Source organism: Macaca mulatta, chromosome 6, assembly GCF_049350105.2.
Source record: "Macaca mulatta isolate MMU2019108-1 chromosome 6, T2T-MMU8v2.0, whole genome shotgun sequence".
Lineage (NCBI taxonomy): Eukaryota > Metazoa > Chordata > Mammalia > Primates > Cercopithecidae > Macaca > Macaca mulatta.
Genome location: NC_133411.1, coordinates 156,091,888 through 156,114,819, shown reverse-complemented (window position 1 = coordinate 156,114,819; position 22,932 = coordinate 156,091,888). Strand labels below are relative to the sequence as shown.

At 38.7% G+C, this 22,932-nt stretch overlaps 1 long non-coding RNA gene across 1 annotated transcript in view; it reads left to right on the top strand.

Moving 5' to 3' along the window:
- LOC114678938 (uncharacterized) overlaps window positions 1-22,329 on the top strand; it is a 35,994-nt gene extending 13,665 nt beyond the window's left edge. Inside the window, exons 2-3 of the long non-coding RNA XR_003730582.2 lie at window positions 10,927-11,165; window positions 20,739-22,329. This is a non-coding gene — a long non-coding RNA (uncharacterized LOC114678938). The remainder of the gene's footprint in view (window positions 1-10,926; window positions 11,166-20,738) is intronic.
- Window positions 22,330-22,932: the final 603 nt, after the last annotated feature.

Here is a 22,932-nt window from a genome sequence, read left to right as displayed (position 1 = left end):
AAAAGATAGCATTTCCATAAAGTTGTTTTAAAACAGGGCATATGAACCTTGTCTATCTTATGTCAGTTATTCAGAGTATTCCACCAAATGTTCTATAAATGACAGCTCAAAATATATAAATGGTTTAATTCTTAAACAAATTCTATATTATAAAGAAAGAAATCAGACACTCAAATCTTGACTTTGTTTTCTACATTTTTAGTTTACCTCATTCTTTTTCTTTTTTACATATAACATAACATTTATTATCTTAACCATTTTTTAGCATACAGTTTGGTGGCACTAGGTACGTTCATATCCTTGTGTTACGACCATGACCATCCATTCACAGACCTCTTCATCTTGCAAAACTGAAACTCTGTACCTACTAAAAGATAATTTTCCATTCCCTCCTCCTTCCAACCCCTGGAAACCTCTATTTCACTTGCTATCCCTATGAATTTGACTACTCTAGGTACCTCATATAAGTGGAATCATACAGTATTTGTACTTTGTGACTTACTGATTTCATTTATTATAGTGTCTTCACAGTTCACTCATGGTGTTGCATGTGCCAGAATTTCCTTCCTTTTTAAAGACTGAGTACTATTTCATTGCATGTATACATCATATTTTGTTTATTCGTTAATAGACAGTTGGATTACTTCTAACTTTTGGCTATTGAGAAGGATGCTTCTATGAGCATTACATACAAATATCTCTTCAGGTTCCTGCTTTCAGTTTTTTTGGGTATATATACCCAAAGTGGAATTGCTGGATTATATGGTAATTTTATTTTGTTTATTTATCTATTTTTTATTTCCTTTTCTTTCTTTACTTATACTTTAAGTTCTGGGATACATGTGCAGAACGTGCAGTTTTGTTATATAGGTATACAGGTGCCATGTTGGTTTGCAGCACCCATCAACCCATCATCTACATTAGGTATTTCTGCTAATGCTGTCCCTCCCCTAGCCCCCCACCCCCTGACAGGTCCCGGTGTGTGATGTTTCCCTCCCTGTGTCCATGTGTTCTCATTGTTCAACTCCCACTTATGAGTGAGAACATGTGGTGTTAGGTTTTCTGTTCCTGAGCTAGTTTGCTGAGAATGATGGTTCCCAGCTTCATCCATGTCCCTGCAAAGGACATGAACTCATTCATTTTTATGGCTGCATAGAATTCCATGGTGTATATGTGCCACATTTTCTTTATCCAATCTATCACTGATGGACATTTGGCAGCTTCCAAGTCTTTGCTACCGTGAATAGCACTGCAATAAACATACGTGTACATGTGTCTTTGTAGTAGAATAATTTATCATCCTTTGGGTATATACCCAGTAATGGGATTGCTGGGTCAAATGGTATTTATAGTTCTAGATTATTGGGGAATCACCACACTGTCTTCCACAATGGTTGAACTAATTTACACTCCAACAGTGTAAAGGCATTCCTATTTCTCCACATCCCCTCCAGCATCTGTTGTTTCCTGACTTTTTAATGATCACCATTCTAACTGGCCATAATATGGTATTTCATGGTGGTTTTGATTTGCATTTCTCTAATGACCAGTGATGATGAGCATTTTTTCATATGTTTGTTGGCTGCATAAATGTCTTCTTTTGAGAGGTATTTGTTCATAGTCTTTGCCCACTTTTTGATGAAGTTGTTTGTTTTTTCTTGTAAATTTGTTTAACTTCTTTGTAGATTCTGGATATTAGTCCTCTGTCAGATGGATGATAGATTGCAGAAGCTTTCTGCCATTCTGTAGGTTGCTTGCTCACTCTAATGATAGTTTCTTTTGCTGAGCAGAAGCACTTTAGTTTAATAAGATCCCATTTGTCAATTTTGGTTTTTATTGCCATTGCTTTTGGTGTTTTAGTCATGAAGTCTTCGCCCATGCCTATGTCCTGAATGGTATTGCCTAGGTTTTCTTCTAGGGTTTTTATGGTTTTAGGTCTTATGTTTAAGTCTTTAATCCATCTTGCATTAATTTTTGTGTAGGGTGTGAGAAAGGGGTACAGTTTCAGTTTTCTGCATATGGCTAGCCAGTTTTCCCAACAGGATATATTAAACAGGGAATCCTTTCCCCATTTCTTGTTTTTGTCAGGTTTGTCAAAAATCAGATGGTTGTAGATGTGTGGTGTTATTTCTGAGGCCTCTGTTCTGTTCCATTTGTCTATATATCTGTTTTAGTACCGGTACCATGCTGTTTTGGTTACTGTAGCCTTGTAGTATAGTTTGAAGTCAGGTAGCATGATTCCTCCAGCTTTGTTCTTTTTGCTTAGGATTGTCTTGGCTATGTGGGCTCTTTTTTGTTCCATATGAAATTTAAAGTAGTGTTTTCCAATTCTGTGAAGAAAGTCAATGGTAGCTTGATGAGGGTAGCATTGAATCTGTAAATTACTTTGGGGAGTATGGCCATTTTTATGGTACTGATTCTTCCTACCCATGAACATGGAATGTTTTTCCATTTGTTTGTGTCCTCTCTTATTTCCTTGAGCAGTGGTTTGTAGTTCTCCTTGAAGAGGTCCTTCACATCCCTTGTAAGTTGTATTCCTAGGTATTTTAATCTCTTAGTAGCAATTGTGAATGGGAGTTCACTCATTGGCTCTCTGTTTGTCTGTTATTGGTGTATAGGAATGCTTGAGATTTTTGTACATTGATTTTGTATCCTGAGATTTTGCTGAAGTTGCTTATCAGCCAGGAGATTTGGGCTGAAACAATGAAATTTTCTAAATATACAATCATGTCTTCTGCAAACAGAGACAATTCAACTTCTTCTTTTCCTAAATACATTTTATTTCTTTCTGTCGCCTGATTGCCCTGGCCAGAACTTCCAGTACTATGTTGAATAGGAGTGGTGAGAGAGGGCATCCTTGTCTTGTGCCGGTTTTCAAAGGGAATGCTTCCAGTTGCTGCCCATTCAGTATAATATTGGCTGTGGGGTTGTCATAAATAACTCTTATTATTTTGAGATATGTTCCATCCATACCTAGTTTATTGAGAGTTTTAGCAAGAATGGGTGTTGAATTTTGTCAAAGGCCTTTTCTGCATCTGTTGAGATAATCATGTGGTTTTTGTCATTGGTTCTGTTTATGTGATGGATTACATTTATTGATTTGTGTATGTTGAACCAGCCTGGCAGCCCAGGTATGAAGCCAACTTGATTGTGGTGGATAAGCTTTTTTTTTTTTTTAATTGTACTTTAAGTTCTAGGGTACATGTGCACAATGTGCAGGTTTGTTACATACGTATACATGTGCCATATTGATTTGCTGCACACATCACCTCGTCATTTACATTAGGTATTTCTCCTAATGGTATCCTTCCCCCAGCACCGCTACCCCCTGATAGGACCCAGTGTGTGATGTTTCCTGCCCTGTGTCCATGGGTTCTCATTGTTCAATTCCCACCTATAAGTAAGAACATGTGGAGCTTGGTTTTCTGTCCTTGTGATAGTTTGCTGAGAATGATGGTTTCCAGCTTCATCCATGTCCCTGCAAAGGACGTGACCCCATCCTCTTTTATTGCTGCATAGTATTCCATGGTGTATATGTGCCACATTTTCTTAATCCAGTCTATCATTGATGAACATTTGGGTTGGTTCCAAGTATTTGCTATTGTGAATAGGGCCACAAAAAACATACATGTGCATGTGTCTTTAGAGTAGCATGACTTATAATCCTTAGGGTATATACCCAGTAATGAGATGACTGGGTTAAATGGTATTTCTAGTTCTAGATCCTCGAGGAATCACCACACTGTCTTCCACAATGGTTGAACTAATTTACACTCCCACCAACAGTGTAAAAGCATTCCTATTTCTCCACATCCTCTCCTGTATCTGTTGTTTCCTGACATTTTAATGATTGCCATCCTAACTGGCATGAGATGGTATCTCATTGTGGTTTTGATTTGCATTTCTCTGATGACCAGGATGATGAGCATTTTTTAATGTATCTGTTGGTTGCATAAATGTCATCTTTTGAGGAGTCCCTGTTCAAATGCTTTGCCCAATTTTTGATGGGATTGTTTGTTTTTTTCTTGTAAATTTGTTTAAGTCCTTTGTAGATTCTGGATATTAGCCCTTTGATAGATGGGTAGATTGCAAAAATTCTCTCCCATTCTGTAGGTTGCCTGTTCACTCTGATGATAGTTTCTTTTGGTGTGCAGAAGCTCTTTAGTTTAATGAGATCCCTTTTCTCAATTTTGGATTTTGTTGCCATTGCTTTTGGTGTTTTAGTCATGAAGTCTTTGCCCATGCCTATGTCCTGAATGATATTGCTTCGGTATTCTTCTAGGGTTTTATGGTTTTAGGTTACACACTTAAGTCTTTAATCCACCTCAAGTTAATTTTTGTATAAGGTGTAATGAAAGGATCCAGTTTCGGCTTCCTACACGTGCCTAGCTAGTTTTCCCAGCACCATTTATTAAATAGGGAATCCTTTCCCCATTTCTTGTTTTTGTCAGGTTTGTCAAAGAACCGATGGTTGTAGACGTGTGGTGTTATTTCTGAGGCCTCTGTTCTCTTCCATTGGTCTATATATCTGTTTTGGTTATGGTGGATAAGCTTTCTGATGGGCTGCTGGATTCAGTTTGCCAGTATTTTATTGAGGATTTTCGCATTGACGTTCATCAGGGATATTGGCCTGAAATTTTCTTTTATTGTTGTGCCTCTGCCACGTTTCAGTATCAGGATGATGTTGGCCTCATAAAATGAGTTAGGGAGGATTCCCTCTTTTTCTATGGTTTGGAATAGTTTCAGCAGGAATGGTACCAGCTCCTCTTTGTACCTCTGGTAGAATTTGGCTATGAATCTCTCTGGTCCTGGACCTCTTCTGGTTGGTAGGCTATTGATTACTGCCTCAATTTCAGAACTTGTTATTGGTCTATTCAGGGATTTGACTTCTTCCTGGTTTAGACTTGGGAGGGTGTATGTGTCTAGGAATTTATCAATTTCTTCTAGATTTTCTAGTTTATTTGCATAGAGGTGTTTATAGCATTCTCTGATGGTAGTTTGTATTTCTGTGGGATCAGTGGTGATCTCCCCTTTATCATTTTTTATTGTATCTATTTGATTCTTCTCTCTTTTCTTCTTTATTATTCTGGCTAGTGGTCTATCTATTTTGTTAATTTTTTCAAAAAACCAGTCCTGGATTCATTGACTTTTTTGAAGGGTTTTTCATGTCTCTATATCCTTCAGTTCGGCTCTGATCTTAGTTATTTCTTGCCTTCTGCTAGCTTTTGAATTTGTTTGCGCTTGCTTCTCTAGTTCTTTTAATTGTGATGTTAGGGGATCAATTTTAGATCTTTTCTGCTTTCTCTTGTGGGCATTTAGTGCTATAAATTTCCCTCTACACAGTGCTTTAAATGTGTCGCAGAGATTCTGGTATGTTGTGTCTTTGTTCTCATTGGTTTCAAAGAACATCTTTGTTTCTGCCTTCATTTCGTTATTTACCCAGTAGTCATTCAGGAACAGGTTGTTCAGTTTCCATGTAGTTGTGTGGTTTTGAGTGAGTTTCTTAATCCCTAGTTCTAATTTGATTGCACTGTGGTCTGAGAGACTGTTTGTTATGATTTCTGTTCTTTTGCATTTGCTGAGGAGTGTTTTACTTCCAATTATATGGTCAAGTTTAGAATGAGTACAATGAGGTGCTGAGAAGAATGTATATTCTGTTGATATGGGGTGGAGATTTCCGTAGATGTCTATTAGGTCCGCTTGGTCCAGAGCTGAGTTCGAGTCCTGAGTATCCTTGTTAATTTTCTGTCTCGTTGATCTGTCTAATATTGACAGTGGAGTGTTAAAGTTTCCCACTATTATTGTGTGGGAGTCTAAGTCTCTTTTTAGGTCTCTAAGAACTTGCTTTATGAATCTGGGTGCTCCTGTATTGGGTGCATATACATTTAGGATAGTTAGCTCTTCTTGTTTCATTGATCCCTTTACCATTATGTAATGCCCTTCTTTGTCTCTTTTGATCTTTGTTTGTTTAAACTCTGTTTAATCAGACATTAGGATTGTAATTTCTGCTTTTGTTTTTGCTTTCCAATTGCTGGTAAATATTCCTCCATCCCTTTATTTTGAGCCTATTGTGTCTGCATATGAAATGGGTCTGCTGAATACAGCACACTGATGCATCTTGAGCCTTTATCCAATTTGCTAGTCTGTGTCTTTTAATTGGGGCATTTAGCCCATTTATATTTAAGTTTAATACTTTTAGGTGTGAATTTGATCCTGTCATTATGATGCTAGGTGGTTATTTTGCCTGTTAGTTAATGCAGTTTCTTCATAGTTTCGATGGTCTTTACAATTTGGCATGTTTTTGCAGTGGCTAGTATTGGTTGTTGCTTTCCATGTCTAGTGCTTCCTTCAGGAACTCTTGTAAGACAGGCCTGGTGGTGGCAAAATCTCTTAGCATTTGCTTGTCTATCAAGGATTTTATTTCTTCTTCACTCACAAAGCTTAGTTTGGCTGGATATGAAATTCTGGGTTTAAAATTCTTTTCTTTAAGAATGTTGAATATTGGCCCCGACTCTCTTCTGGCTTGCAGGGTTTCTGCAGAGAAATCTGCTGTTATTCTGATGGGCTTCCCTTTGTGGGTAATCCGGCCTTTTTTCTGGCTGCCCTTAACATTTTTTCCTTCATTTCAACCTTGGTGAATCCGATGATTATGTATGTTGGGATTGCTCTTCTTGAAGTGTATCTTTGTGGTGTTCTCTGTATTTCCTGAATTTGAATATTGGCCTGTCTTCCTAGGTTGGGGAAGTTCTCCTGGATATTATCCTGAAGAGTGTTTTCCAACTTGTTTCCATTGTCCCTGTCACTTTCAGTACACCAATCAAATGTAGATTTGGTCTTTTCACATAGTCCCATATTTCTTAGAGGCTTTGTTTGTTCCTTTTTATTATTATTTTTTCTTATCTTGTCTTCTTGGTTTATTTCATTAAGTTGATCTTCTGTCTCTCATATCCTTTCTTCCACTTGATCAATTTTGCTATTGATATTTGTGTATGCTTCACAAAGTTCTCGTGCTGTGTTTTTCAGCTCCATCAGGTCATTTATGTTCTTCTCTAAACTGGTTATCCTAGTTAGCAATTTGTCTAACCTTTTTTCAAGGTTTTTAGCTTCCTTGCATTGGTTTAGAACATGCTTTTTTTTTTTTTTTTTTTTTTTTTTTTTTTTTTTTTTTTTTTTTTTTTTTTTTTTTTTTTTTAGCTCAGAAGAGTTTGTTATTACCCACCTTCTGAAGCCTACTTCTGTCAGTTCATCAAACTCACCCTCTGTCCAGTTTTGTTTCCTTGTTGGTGAGGAGTTGTGATCCTTTGGAGAAGAAGAGATGTTCTGGTTTTTGGGATTTTCCGCATTTTTCACTGGCTTCTCCCCATCTTTGTGGATTTATCTACCTTTGGTCTTTGACGTTTGTGACCTTCAGATGGGGTCTCTGAGTGGACATGCTATTCCTGTTTGTTAGTTTTCCTTCTAACAGTCAGGACCCTCTGCTGCAGGTCTGCTGGAGTTTGCTGGAGGTCCGCTCCAGACCCTGTTTGCCTGCATATCACCAACAGAAGCTGCAGAACAACAAAGACTGCTGCCTGTTCTTCCCTCTGGAAGCTTCATCTCAGAGGGGCACTAGCCAGGCGCCAGCCAGAGCTCTCCTGTATGAGGTGTCTGTCTGCCCCTAGTGGGAGGTGTCTCCCAGTCAGGATACAAGGGGGTCAGGGACCCACTTAAGGAGGCAGTCTGACCCTTAGCAGAGCTCGAAAGCTGTTTTGGGAGGTCAGCTGCTCTCTTCAGAGCTGTCAGGAAGGGACGTTTAAGTCTGCTGAAGCTGCTCCCACAGCTGCCCCTTCCCCCTGGTGCTCTGTCCCAGGGAGATGGGGGTTTTATCTGTAAGTCCCTGACTGGGGCTGCTGCCTTTTTTTCAGAGATGCCCTGCCCAGAGAGGAGAAATCTGGCAGTCTGGTCACAGTAGCCTTGCTGAGTTGCGGTGGGCTCCACGCAGTTTGAACTTCTTGGTGGCTTTGTTTACACTGTGAGGGTAAAACCGCCTACTCAAGCCTCAGCAAAGGCGGACGCCTCTCCCTCACCAAGCTCCGGTGTCCCAGGTAGATCTCAGACTGCTGCTGTGCTGGCAGCGAGAATTTCAAGCCAGTGGATCTCAGTTTGCTGGGCTCAGTGGGGGTGGGACCCGCCCAGCCAGACCACTTGGCTCCCTGGCTTCAGCCCCCTTTCCAGGGGAGTGAACCGTTCTGTCTCCCTGGCGTTCCAGGCACCAGTGGGGTATGGAAAACAAAAAACAAAAAAAACTCCTGCAGCTAGTTTGGTGTCTGCCCAAACGGCCACTGAGTTTTGTGCTCGAAACCCAGGGCCCTGGTGGGGTAGGCACTGGAGGGAATTTCCTGGTCTGCAGGTTGCAAAGACCGTGAGAAAGGCACAGTATCTGGGCTGGAGTGCACGATTTCTCAGGCTCAGTCCCTTATGACTTCCCTTGGGTAGGGGAGAAAATTCCCTGACCCCTTGTGCTTCCCAGGTGAGATGACGCCTCACCCTGCTTTGGCTTGCCCTCCATGGGCTGCACTCACTGTCCAACCAGTCCCAGTGAGATGAACTGGGTACCTCAGTTGGAAATGCAGCAATCACCCACCTTCTGCATCCGTCTCACTGGGAGCTGCATGCCGGAGCTGTTCCTATTTGGCCATCTTGCCAACAATCCAATTTACCTCATTCTTATGAGAGATCAGATAGTCTTGTGATATAGAAAGCGAAGGGGAAGTGATCTTATTCACCTATAAACAAATTAGTTTGACTGCTTAGGTCTCTGGTTCGCTTCCTAGCACTTCTCTCCCAACACACATGCACACACACACGCCCTACAGAGTCATACCCCAGCATATACATATATATCTATATTGAGACTCAGCAGCATGAAGGGGAATAGGCAGTGAACTTGATATTTACCTAGATAACAAACTAATAAGCACTCAGTCTACCATTTTCACCTTTCTTCTTTTGTCTTTTCCTTTTTTTTGTAATAAGGATGTCTTTGCAATGTGCTGACCTCACGCATGACCCAGAAATTAACAGAATGACAAAGAGTTGTGCTCTGATAATGGAGAATGTATCTGATTACATTACGTTTCTTTTTAAAAATTACCTAGAGACATATTTTAAAATCCATAAATGTATAAATATACATTTTTCAGGTGGAGTGTGAAGATTAAGTTTCTTAAATACCAATATTTTGATGTGTATTATTCTGAAATCTTGTTTCTAAAGTTAGGAAATTCTAGGAATAGTGTTTTTTCCCTTTAAAAATTACCCTGCTTACACACAAACTGTTTCTCAGTCTGGTCTATCCATGCTGTAAGTAGATATTTTCTCCAGAGTTGTGAGTTTTTCTATTTTTGAAGGTCGTTTCATTGAGAAGCTTAGAAAAGGCAAATATGAAACAATCTAGGGTACAAGTAAAACCAGGAAAATATCCATGAAATTAAGGGTAAAATGCTGTACTTTGCTCCACAAATCACATCTCTATTTGATGCACATCCAAGAAAGAGTGCTGTTAGTCTTCAGAGGCACCTGTACTATTTTAGTTTTCTAAAATTCTGTTGAACTTATCATTTTGTACATTCCTGAGTATGAAAGTGACTTACATTTTTAACAAATGAAAATATTGAACTATAAAAGTGGAATGAAAGAAAGAGAAATTCTGGATTTTGCTTTTTTGGATTCCAAAGCAGGGCTAGGCCAGGCATGGTGGCTCATGCCTATAATCCCAACACTTTGGGAGGCTGAGGCAGGAGGATTGCTTGAGCCCAGGAGTTCAAGACCTGGGACAACAGTTTGGACAACATAGGAATAGCCTACCTTTACAAAATAGATAAATAAATTAGCCAGGTGTAGCTGAACATACCTGTACTCCCAGCTACTCAGGAGGCTGAGGTAGGAGGATTACTTGAGTCCAGAAGTTCGAGGGTGCAGTGAGCTTCTATTATACCACTGCACTGCAGCGTGGGTGCTGGATGACAGAGCAAGACCCTGTCAAAAAAAAAGAAAAAAAAACAAGAGGAAGAAAAGAAGAAGAAGAAGAAGAAGAAGAACAAGAAGAAGAAGAAGAAGAAGAAGAAGAAGAAGAAGAAGAAGAAGAAGAAGAACAAGAAGAAGAAGAACAAGAAGAAGAAGAAAGGAAGGAAGGAGAAAGAAAGAGAAAGAAAGAAAGAGAAAGAAGGAAGGAAGGAAGGAGGGAAGGAAGGAAAGAAAGAAAAAAGAAAAGAAAGAAAGAAGGAAAGAAAGAAAGAAAGAAAGAAAGAAAGAAAGAAAGAAAGAAAGAAAGAAAGAAAGAAAGAAAGAAAGAAAGAAAGAGAAAGAAAAAAAGAAAGAAAGAAAGAGAAAGGCCGAATCTTCTGAATACTGGGTATGTTTACGAAGTATTACTTCTCAATCTAAATTTTGTTCTGCACACCCTGTTGCTGTATCATTTGAATATGTAATCATTTCAAATATACTTCCTTTTTATTTCAGGATGGCTATCCTTTTGTGAGTGTTCTTAATAGTTAGGCCTCTATAGAAAATGGCTCAAGATGTAGAGAATGGTAGTAAAGATCGAGCATTTTGAAAGGAGCCTTTTAGAAGAACCTAGTGGAGTACCCTGAAGCTGAATTACTAAAGCAATTTGCATGCATTTGTCATAGTCAAAGAGACATCTTTTCAAAAGGGGTCTGTAAATTGTTCAGCTCAGAGTGACACAATTTCAATGACTTATTTTAAGTCCACATGATTTTAATGAAAATCCGAGGAAGGGTCTTATTATGCTAGGTTGTGCCTTCTTGCTGTAAGTAGCAAATAATAATAATGATTATATTAATAATCAGGAGAATAAAGAGGAGAAATAGATGATAACTATCAATAATAATAACAAACATTTATTTCATGTTTTTTATGTGCTAGGCACGGAACTCAACACTTTATGTGCTCCCTGTCATTCGATGCTAACAATACCAATATTCAATGAAAAGTACTGAGGCTTAAAAGTCAGATGACTTGTCCAGAATCACAGGATAGAAGCCCAGGTAATCTGGTATAAGAGCCAGGCTTTTCTTCTACTACAACATTCTTCATCCTGTATGACCTTGGAAATCTGGAATTAGAAGAGTGGAGTTCACGTGTCACCTGAAATGCTCCTTAGGGTTAGCGCTGCACCTGTGGGAATGTCATTAGCTCATACCTAGAATCTGACTTTCCATCTGTAAAATAAAGCTAGACTCTGTAGTTTCCCCAGACCCTACTAGTGCTGCTATTCTATGACCATGGAACATATCTTATGACTTATGCTCAAGGTGACTCTCTTGGTTTGCCTAACATTGAGAGATTGAGAGAGTTATCAAGATGTGCACTTTTCAGTCTAGGAAAACCTGGGTTGCTAGTGACCTATGACAATATCTGATATAGTATCTATATTTTGGACACAACCATTTATTGATTTCTCAGACTTCTTTGGGGTTCTTTTGTTTCTCAAAGTCTTAAAGAACTGGGACACAGAATAGTAAGACTTTATGTTTCTTAGATCAACTGTTGAATACCTGGAACATAGGGGAGATTATTTTGAAGGGATCTGCATTTTCCTACCTGGACATGTTATGCTCAAGTTATCGGGATGGTTTCCCCCTTCCTTTCCTTTTACTTGAAAACAGTTGGCTGGTTTGTTTTGTTAAATTTGCCTTTGCACTGATAGTTGAGGAATGCTTAGTGACAAGAATATAGCATTTGTAATCCATTTGAAACTTTCTCCACTGGTGAAAGGGAATGGTTGTGTAGTAATAATAGCTTCATTTTGGTGAGCACTTACTCTTTAAAAAACACCTTACATGAACTGACTGAATCCCGAAACAGCTGTGATTCCAAGTACCTATTATTGTCCACACTTCAAAGGTAAGAAAACTGAGACTCAGGTAAGTTGTAATTTACTGAAGTTAGCAAATCTAAACTGGCATTTGAAGTGTGGTGCCCCTAAATCAGAGTCCCTGTGTTTCCCATGCAAATGGTGACTTCTGTGGTTCAAACAGCTAACATTTCTAGTTTATTTGAATATGAGTACTGCTTATAGTCCTAAAGATTTCAAGTGAAAATACACTTAGATGTCTGGGTTTTTGCTTTCAATTCCTGACTTTCTTCCCATACAGAATAATTGGATCATTTCTTCAACAGATATGAAACAAGTACTTTACTTACTGCTGTATTTTTCCCCAACTTTAAAAGTTCCTGTTTATTGGGACAATGTTTTATTTCCAGTTCTTGTGAAACAAAGATGCATCTTTATCGCTAAAATAAAAACACAATGACATTTATAAAATTTCCATGGTTCTGGATAGTCCAGGCAGCAAGAAAGAACATTTCAATGAAGGCATGGCATTTAACAGAATGTACTCATGAAACTACAATTTTAAATAGTATGAACTACAATATGTGTCTATTTACATCAGTATATAATATTAGAAAATTTATAACTTCTTTTTTTTAAAATTTATTTATTATTATTATACTTTAAGTTGTAGGGTACATGTGCATAACGTGCAGGTTTGTTACATATGTATACTTGTGCCATGTTGGTGTGCTGCACCCATCAACTCGTCATTAAATCAGGTATAACTCCCAATGCAATCCCTCCCCCCTCCCCCCTCCCCATGATAGGCCCCTGTGTGTGATGTTCCCCTTCCTGAGTCCAAGTGATCTCATTGTTCAGTTCCCACCTATGAGTGAGAACATGCAGTGTTTGGTTTTCTGTTCTTGTGATAGTTTGCTAAGAATGATGGTTTCCAGCTGCATCCATGTCCCTACAAAGGACACAAACTCATCCTTTTTGATGGCTGCATAGTATTCCATGGTGTATATGTGCCACATTTTCTTAATCCAATCTGTCACTGATGGACATTTGGGTTGATTCCAAGTCTTTGCTATTGTGAATAGTGCTGCAATAAACATACGTGTGCATGTGTCTTTATAGCAGCATAATTTATAATCCTTTGGGTATATACCCAGTAATGGGATGGCTGGGTCATATGGTACATCTAGTTCTAGATCCTTGAGGAATCGCCATACTGTTTTCCATAATGGTTGAACTAGTTTACAATCCCACCAACAGTGTAAAAGTGTTCCTATTTCTCCACATCCTCTCCAGCACCTGTTGTTTCCTGACTTTTTAATGATCGCCATTCTAACTGGTGTGAGATGGTATCTCATTGTGGTTTTGATTTGCATTTCTCTGATGGCCAGTGATGATGAGCATTTTTTCATGTGTCTGTTGGCCGTATGAATGTCTTCTTTTGAGAAATGTCTGTTCATATCCTTTGCCCACTTTTTGATGGGGTTGTTTGTTTTTTTCTTGTAAATTTGTTTGAGTTCTTTGTAGGTTCTGGATATTAGCCCTTTGTCAGATGAGTAGATTGCAAAAATTTTCTCCCATTCTGTAGGTTGCCTGTTCACTCTGATGGTAGTTTCTTTTGCTGTGCAGAAGCTCTTTAGTTTAATGAGATCCCATTTGTCAATTTTGGCTTTTGCTGCCGTTGCTTTTGGTGTTTTAGACATGAAGTCTTTGCCCATGCCTATGTCCTGAATGGTACTACCTAGGTTTTCCTCTAGGATTTTTATGGTATTAGGTCTAACATTTAAGTCTCTAATCCATCTTGAATTAATTTTCGTATAGGGAGTAAGGAAAGGATCCAGTTTCAGCTTTCTACTTATGGCTAGCCAATTTTCCCAGCACCATTTATTAAATAGGGAATCCTTTCCCCATTTCTTGTTTCTCTCAGGTTTGTCAAAGATCAGATGGCTGTAGATGTGTGGTATTATTTCTGAGGACTCTGTTCTGTTCCATTGGTCTATATCTCTGTTTTGGTACCAGTACCATACTGTTTTGGTTACTGTAGCCTTGTAGTATAGTTTGAAGTCAGGTAGCGTGATGCCTCCAACTTTGTTCTTTTGACTTAGGATTGTCTTGGAGATGCGGGCTCTTTTTTGGTTCCATATGAACTTTAAAGCAGTTTTTTCCAATTCTGTGAAGAAACTCATTGGTAGCTTGATGGGGATGGCATTGAATCTATAAATTACCTTGGGCAGTATGGCCATTTTCACGATATTGATTCTTCCTATCCATGAGCATGGTATGTTCTTCCATTTGTTTGTGTCCTCTTTTATTTCACTGAGCAGTGGTTTGTAGTTCTCCTTGAAGAGGTCCTTTACATCCCTTGTAAGTTGGATTCCTAGGTATTTTATTCTCTTTGAAGCAATTGTGAATGGAAGTTCATTCCTGATTTGGCTCTCTGTTTGTCTGTTACTGGTGTATAAGAATGCTTGTGATTTTTGCACATTAATTTTGTATCCTGAGACTTTGCTGAAGTTGCTTATCAGCTTAAGGAGATTCTGGGCTGAGACAATGGGGTTTTCTAAATATACAATCATGTCATCTGCAAACAGGGACAGTTTGACTTCTTCTTTTCCTAACTGAATACCCTTGATTTCTTTCTCTTGCCTAATTGCCCTAGCCAGAACTTCCAGCACTATGTTGAATAGGAGTGGTGAGAGAGGGCATCCCTGTCTTGTGCCAGTTTTCAAAGGGAATTTTTCCAGTTTTTGCCCATTCAGTATGATATTGGCTGTGGCTTTGTCATAAATAGCTCTTATTATTTTGAGGTACGTTCCATCAATACCGAATTTATTGAGCGTTTTTAGCATGAAGGGCTGTTGAATTTTGTCAAAAGCCTTTTCTGCATCTATTGAGATAATCATGTGGTTCTTGTCTTTGGTTCTGTTTATATGCTGGATTATGTTTATTGATTTGCGAATGTTGAACCAGCCTTGCATCCCAGGGATGAAGCCCACTTGATCATGGTGGATAAGCTTTTTGATGTGTTGCTGAATCCGGTTTGCCAGTATTTTATTGAGGATTTTTGCATCGATGTTCATCAGGGATATTGGTCTAAAATTCTCTTTTTTTGTTGTGTCTCTGCCAGGCTTTGGTATCAGGATGATGTTGGCCTCATAAAATGAGTTAGGGAGGATTCCCTCTTTTTCTATTGATTGGAATAGTTTCAGAAGGAATGGTACCAACTCCTTCTTGTACCTCTGGTAGAATTCAGCTGTGAATCCATCTGGTCCTGGACTTTTTTTGGTTGGTAGGCTATTAATTATTGCCTCAATTTCAGAGCCTACTATTGGTCTATTCAGGGATTCAACTTCTTCCTGGTTTAGTCTTGGAAGAGTGTAAGTGTCCAGGAAATTATCCATTTCTTCTAGATTTTCCAGTTTATTTGCGTAGAGGTGTTTATAGTATTCTCTGATGGTAGTTTGTATTTCTGTGGGGTCGGTGGTGATATCCCCTTTATCATTTTTAATTGCGTCGATTTGATTCTTCTCTCTTTTCTTCTTTATTAGTCTTGCTAGTGGTCTGTCAATTTTGTTGATCTTTTCAAAAAACCAACTCCTGGATTCATTGATTTTTTGGAGAGTTTTTTGTGTCTCTATCTCCTTCAGTTCTGCTCTGATCTTAGTTATTTCTTGCCTTCTGCTAGCTTTCGAATGTGTTTGCTCTTGCTTCTCTAGTTCTTTTAATTGCGATGTTAGAGTGTCAATTTTAGATCTTTCCTGCTTTCTCTTGTGGGCATTTAGTGCTATCAATTTCCCTCTACACACTGCTTTAAATGTGTCCCAGAGATTCTGGTATGTTGTATCTTTGTTCTCATTGGTTTCAAAGAACATCTTTATTTCTGCCTTCATTTCGTTATGTACCCAGTAGTCATTCAGGAGCAGGTTGTTCAGTTTCCATGTAGTTGAGAGGTTTTGATTGAGTTTCTTAGTCCTGAGTTCTAGTTTGATTGCACTGTGGTCTGAGAGACAGTTTGTTATAATTTCTGTTCTTGTACATTTGCTGAGGAGTGCTTTACTTCCAATTACGTGGTCGATTTTGGAGTAAGTACGATGAGGTGCTGAGAAGAATGTATATTCTGTTGATTTGGGGTGGAGAGTTCTATAGATGTCTATTAGGTCTGCTTGCTGCAGAGATGAGTTCAATTCCTGGATATCCTTGTTAACTTTCTGTCTCGTTGATCTGTCTAATGTTGACAGTGGAGTGTTGAAGTCTCCCATTATTATTGTATGGGAGTCTAAGTCTCTTTGTAAGTCTCTAAGGACTTGCTTTATGAATCTGGGTGCTCCTGCATTGGGTGCATATATATTTAGGATAGTTAGCTCTTCCTGTTGAATTGATCCCTTTACCATTATGTAATGGCCTTCTTTGTCTCTTTTGATCTTTGATGGTTTAAAGTCTGTTTTATCAGAGACTAGTATTGCAACCCCCGCTTTTTTTTGTTCTCCATTTGCTTGGTAAATCTTCCTCCATCCCTTTATTTTGAGCCTATGTGTGTCTCTGCGTGTGAGATGGGTCTCCTGAATACAGCAGACTGATGGGTCTTGACTCTTTATCCAGTTTGCCAGTCTGTGTCTTTTAATTGGAGCATTTAGTCCATTTACATTTAAGGTTAAGATTGTTATGTGTGAACTTGATCCTGCCATTATGATATTAACTGATTATTTTGCTCGTTAGTTGATGCAGTTTCTTCCTAGCCTCGATGGTCTTTACATTTTGGCATGTTTTTGCAATGGCTGGTACCGGTTGTTCCTTTCCATGTTTAGTGCTTCCTTCAGGGTCTCTTGTAAGGCAGGCCTAGTGGTGACAAAATCTCTAAGCATTTGCTTATCTGTAAAGGATTTTATTTCTCCTTCACTTATGAAACTTAGTTTGGCTGGATATGAAATTCTGGGTTTAAAATTCTTTTCTTTAAGAATGTTGAATATTGGCCCCCACTCTCTTCTGGCTTGTAGAGTTTCTGCCGAGAGATCTGCTGTTAGTCTGATGGGCTTCCCTTTGTGGGTAACCCGACCTTTCTCTCTGGCTGCCCTTAAGATTTTTTCCTTCATTTCAACTTTGGTGAATCTGGCAATTATGTGTCTTGGAGTTGCTCTTCTCGAGGATTATCTTTGTGGCGTTCTCTGTATTTCCTGGATTTGAATGTTGGCCTGCCCTACTAGGTTAGGGAAGTTCTCCTGGATGATATCCTGAAGAGTGTTTTCCAACTTGGTTCCATTCTCCCCCTCACTTTCAGGCACCCCAATCAGACGTAGATTTGGTCTTTTTACATAATCCCATACTTCTTGCAGGCTTTGTTCATTTCTTTTTCTTCTTTTTTCGTTTGGTTTCTCTTCTCGCTTCATTTCATTCATTTGATCCTCAATCGCAGATACTCTTTCTTCCAGTTGATCGAGTCGGTTACTGAAGCTTGTGCATTTGTCACATATTTGTCGTGTCATGGTTTTCATCTCTTTCATTTCGTTTATGACCTTCTCTGCATTAATTACTCTAGCCATCAATTCTTCCACTTTTTTTTCAAGATTTTTAGTTTCTTTGCGCTGGGTACGTAATTCCTCCTTTAGCTCTGAGAAATTTGATGGACTCAAGCCTTCCTCTCTCATCTCGTCAAAGTCATTCTCTGTCCAGCTTTGATCCGTTGCTGGCGATGAGCTGTGCTCCTTTGCCGGGGGAGATGCGCTCTTATTTTTTGAATTTCCAGCTTTTCTGCCCTGCTTTTTCCCCATCTTTGTGGTTTTATCTGCCTCTGGTCTTGATGATGGTGATGTACTGATGGGGTTTTGGTGTAGGTGTCCTTCTTGTTTGATAGTTTTCCTTCTAACAGTCAGGACCCTCAGCTGTAGGTCTGTTGGAGATTGCTTGAGGTCCACTCCAGACCCTGTTTGCCTGGGTATCAGCAGCAGAGGCTGCAGAAGATAGAATATTGCTGAACAGCAAGTGTACCTGTCTGATTCTTGCTTTGGAAGCTTCCTCTCAGGGGTGTACTCCACCCTGTGAGGTGTGGGGTGTCAGACTGCCCCTAGTGGGGGATGTCTCCCAGTTAGGCTACTCAGGGGTCAGGGACCCACTTGAGCAGGGAGTCTGTCCCTTCTCAGATCTCAACCTCCGTGTTGGGAGATCCACTGCTCTCTTCAAAGCTGTCAGACAGAGTCGTTTGCGTCTGCAGAGGTTTCGGCTGTGTTTGTTATTGCCCTGTCCCCAGAGGTGGAGTCTACAGAGACAGGCAGGTTTCCTTGAGCTGCTGTGAGCTCCACCCAGTTCGAGCTTCCCAGCAGCTTTGTTTACCTACTTAAGCCTCAGCAATGGCGGGCGCCCCTCCCCCAGCCTCGCTGCTGCCTTGCTGGTAGATCACAGACTGCTGTGCTAGCAATGAGGGAGGCTCCGTGGGTGTGGGACCCTCCCGGCCAGGTGTGGGATATGATCTCCTGGTGTGCCTGTTTGCTTAAAGCGCAGTATTGGGGTGGGAGTTACCCGATTTTCCAGGTGTTGTGTGTCTCAGTTCCCCTGGCTAGGAAAAGGGATTCCCTTCCCCCTTGCGCTTCCCAGGTGAGGCGATGCCTCGCCCTGCTTCAGCTCTCACTGGTCGGGCTGCAGCAGCTGACCAGCACCGATCGTCCGGCACTCCCCAGTGAGATGAACCCAGTACCTCAGTTGAAAATGCAGAAATCACTGGTCTTCTGTGTCGCTCGCGCTGGGAGTTGGAGACTGGAGCTGTTCCTATTCGGCCATCTTGCTCCACCCCCTATAACTTCTTTTTAAGTATAAAAAGTATGCAGATCTTATTTTTTCATGATTAATTAGCATTGACACTCTTTTGCAGTCTCTAAACAAAACTACACAATTATGGGAATATTACAAACATTTATTGCTTGTCTACTATGTGAATTTAATCTGCACGGAAACCTACGAAGTAAATAATTTCTCCCATGTACTAACGCAGAATGTAGAGTTCACTGGGGTTAAATTATACAATTAAGAAATGTAGGAGATGATATTGAGGACCATACTGAAATCCGGGTTAATCTGACACCATTAGGGCATGTTATATTAGAATTATTCCAGAAATTTCTCTATTTTTGAATTGTTTTGGGTGCTATATTGTATATTAGGGTAGATTTAATTAACTCGGGCAAGTTTACCACTTAGGGCCTTATTTAAATTATGCAACACATTGGTAATCTAGATTCTATAATGGACGTTTTTATGTGACTTTCACCACCCAAGCTACCCATATGCAACTAATTAGGAGTTTGAAAAATGTCTGAATTATTAACTCAATTTTCCTATTGTTATTTGTGTTTTAGGCATTTCGTAAATGTGGTCTATCATTATTGAAAGCCATCTTTCTTCCAACCATAGAAAGTTAGATGAAATTTTCTGCAGAAGACATTGTTTATCTTAATTAATTATGTGATTTTAATATCTCTTCTTTCTAGACACTCAATATGTTTATTCTCCTGCTCAATTGTTGTTTTCTTCTCTCTCAGTTGTTTTTTTCCAGTAACAGGAACTGAAAGTTACCCAAATATTAATGAGAGATAGAGAAATTGCAAATTATGTATCAACTAATGATAACTATGTTTCTTTGTATATATGGAGTATTAACAGCTCCAAAACTTTTTAACACAAGAAAAGATTAGTTTGAAATGGTTTTAGAATGTAAATAGGTTCCAACCTAGTTAAATGTGAACTGATATTGACAGTTGATATTAAATAAGCAATTTTCATTTTGCATACATCAGACTTAATCAGAAGCACAATGATTAAGTTTGCACCATTTATTGAATCAACAGACTTGTAAAAAGCATGAGTAAGCATATGATTAAGCAATTTTAAAAAGAATCATTATCCTAATATTAAACATAAATATCAAAAATTATGCTTTGACTTAGAGTATTTTTCTTAAAGATTCTTTCCACCATCCCTGTGAGGGAAGAAGAGACTTATTTCAGCTTATGAAATAGAAGAGTATGAAAGTTATGTCAGTTGCTTTTTGTAAATGTAAAAATATTTTAATCAGTAAACTGAACAATTTGAAAAATAGAACACAATACATCTTTCCCAAGCAGAGTATTTGTTGAATTTACATCTTGACTGGGTTGCAAAATAGTGACAAATTTCACGTTGAATTTACATTTCACAGTAACCTCTAACATGAAACCTGTAACATTTATGTCAGATTCTCTTTATGGTCCCCCGTAAAGGCCTGGTTCCTTATTTTTAATGTTTGGAACTTCTCTCTTATAAAACATTTTATAACAAAATAATAAAAATGTTATAATGAAATTCACATTTTAGAAGTGTGCCATTGGATGACTTTTTGACAAACATTCATGTTATTTCACTTGCTTTTGCCTCATAATCCTTTACACCTCTGTGTTAAACAACATTTCTTTTGACCTGGCATTCAATCCACAATTTTCTCACCATACTCTGGTTTCAACTTTTTCTGTAAAGAATCAATTAGTAACTATTTTAGGTTTCTGGGACATATGGTGTCTGAAACAACTACTTAACTCTGCCGTTATAGTGGGAAAGTAGCCATAGAGAATATGAAAGTAAATGAGCATGACTGTTTTCCAATAAAGTATTATTTATGGACACTCAAATTTTAATTTTATATTTACATGTCATGAAATAGTATGCTTTGGATTTTTCCAATGCTTTAAAAATGTAAAATTCATTTTTAGCTCCAAGGCTGTACAAAAACTGTTGGCAGCATAGATTTGATCAGCGGGCCGTGGTTCGTTGATCTCTGCTATAATCTAAAAGATAATAAAATCACAGAATTTCAGGAAAAGGTCTAGAGAGTATCTCATCTAATGTGTTTTTTTTTTTTTAGTCACAAAGGCAACTAAAGCTCAAAAATAAGGGACCTAAGTGGTTTAAAAAATGTCATATGGCATGTCAGAGGATCTGTCCTGGTCAACTGGTAGCGGTTGCCTGGAGGATTGTGTTGGGATAGGACTATGAAGTCCAATCTGAGTCTCATGGGAGGAAAGTCATGTTGTGATTGATTGAAGATGTCTGCTTAGTATGCTACAATGGAATCATACCAAGGGAGTATTTAATGTTTGCAAATTCACATTTTTGTGCTCTGCTAAGGAACAGATTGGAGGATAGGAAGGATCAGAGAAACAGAAATCAAGATTGTGTGAATGGCAGCTTGGAAATGAAAAAGAGAACAAATGAATGAGCAATTAAAATATTGCAGACTCTTCCAATTGCCATTTCATGCAATGAATATATGCCTCTAAGTGAGTGTAGGAACCTTGATAGAATTTCCCGTTCTCTCAGTCAGGAACATATCTCGATACAGAGTATGATTCTGGGCTTTAAAGCTACTTTTCTATTCTTTTTTTTTCCCCCCAATGCAACATGTCTCAGATGCAAGCTACCTACAGTAGTTTGCAGTGTTCATTTGCGGTGGGGGAAACACAGTGTGTTTCAATAGGGGAGGCAAATTTGGCAATATTGAATGTTTTGAAACATGTTTATTAGGTTTTCATATGCAGTTTTCCACAAGGCAATTTTGACTTGATACATTGTCATCTATATTATGTACTTACAAATCACCCCCTTGAAAGATGTATCTCTACTGTACATCATAAATGTTATGTCCTCTAACAAGCCCAAGGTAACATCAGGCATTAAAAACTCAATGTTAACTTTAATTAGTACCCTCACCTGCAAGAGTGCAAGTGATTGAAGATTACAGCAAATGCTTATCCCGTTCCTTTAAGTCCCCAGAATGACTCTAGACTCATTCCTTATTCTTCTCAGGCTTTGCTAACTGGAGTACAGGAGCAATCAGCAGGCCCAGAGAGTATGTTTTACCTTTCTGATAACTTTATTGGATGATCAAATCACTGGTTTACCTTGGTCATTTGAATATCTGTACCAAGTGCTCACTCTGCTAGCCACCCTACAGAAAGAAAGCGATCAGGCCAACAGGAGTTCAAACAATGACCTATAACTCTAGCATTAGAAGCTCAGGCCCTAAACTAGGGTCATTCTCAGTCTAGGTCTGGTTGTCAGCTCATAACTGTACTAGTCACAACTTATGCGTTCATGTGTTATACCTGCATGTTTTTGCTTCTATCTTAGGGGATTTTGTTATCAGAGATGGAACATGTACACAGGCAGATAAGAATTCTAAATATAATCCCCTTCTTGCCTTCAGAAATCTCTGTAAAGCCTTTGAAAAATGCAAAAGTGGCTTATTTGAAGTAAAAACTGGAATATTAATCAGGAATTAAAGATACCTGGCTGGTATTTCAGATTCTGCCTTGGATTGCTGGTCATATTCAACATCTTCTTTATCTGTGGCATGAAGAGACTACTGTGTCTGTCTCTTTTGGCACAAAAGCGATGAAGATAAATGATATACTGTGCTTCAGTATAATTCCTTTGTTAATTACAATATTACATAAACATCATGATAATAAACATTTTGCTCTACCATAATTATTATCTATGGTAATAAGATGTGACAGATAAGCTTATTTTCCTCAATTAGTTTTAATTTAACAGCAGACACCCCTTTCTTCTTACAGCCTATAACTATCTGCTAAGTACACCCTTTCAAATTATTGGTTGGGTAAGAAAGAAAATTCAGTGCCCTTCCTGTATATTAACTTGATAATATGGCACAAATAATCTTTGTGTTATAAATAGTTCCCTTTCATACCAGATGCAACTAGAAAGTCAAAGAAAATAATGTTGTAGATGAAGAGAGGCATTATTTCTATTTTCTGGAGTGAGCACAGTGCTGCCAGTGTTCAACATTTTTTTCCCATTTCATGACTTCCACTGACACTGACTCATTGTGCAGCCCTGGTGATTTTCCATAAGAGGCTTGCCAACAATTGAAGGACCATATTTTTTCTGGGAGCAAAGAGAAATGATGGCTCTTTTTTACAACCTGAAAATTCAATAATTTCTAAATTTGTTTTTCAGAAAATTAATGCTATAGGCCAAAGTGAATGTCTTTCTAAAATTTTAACTTTGGTTTTTTGGGGGATGGGGGACAAGGG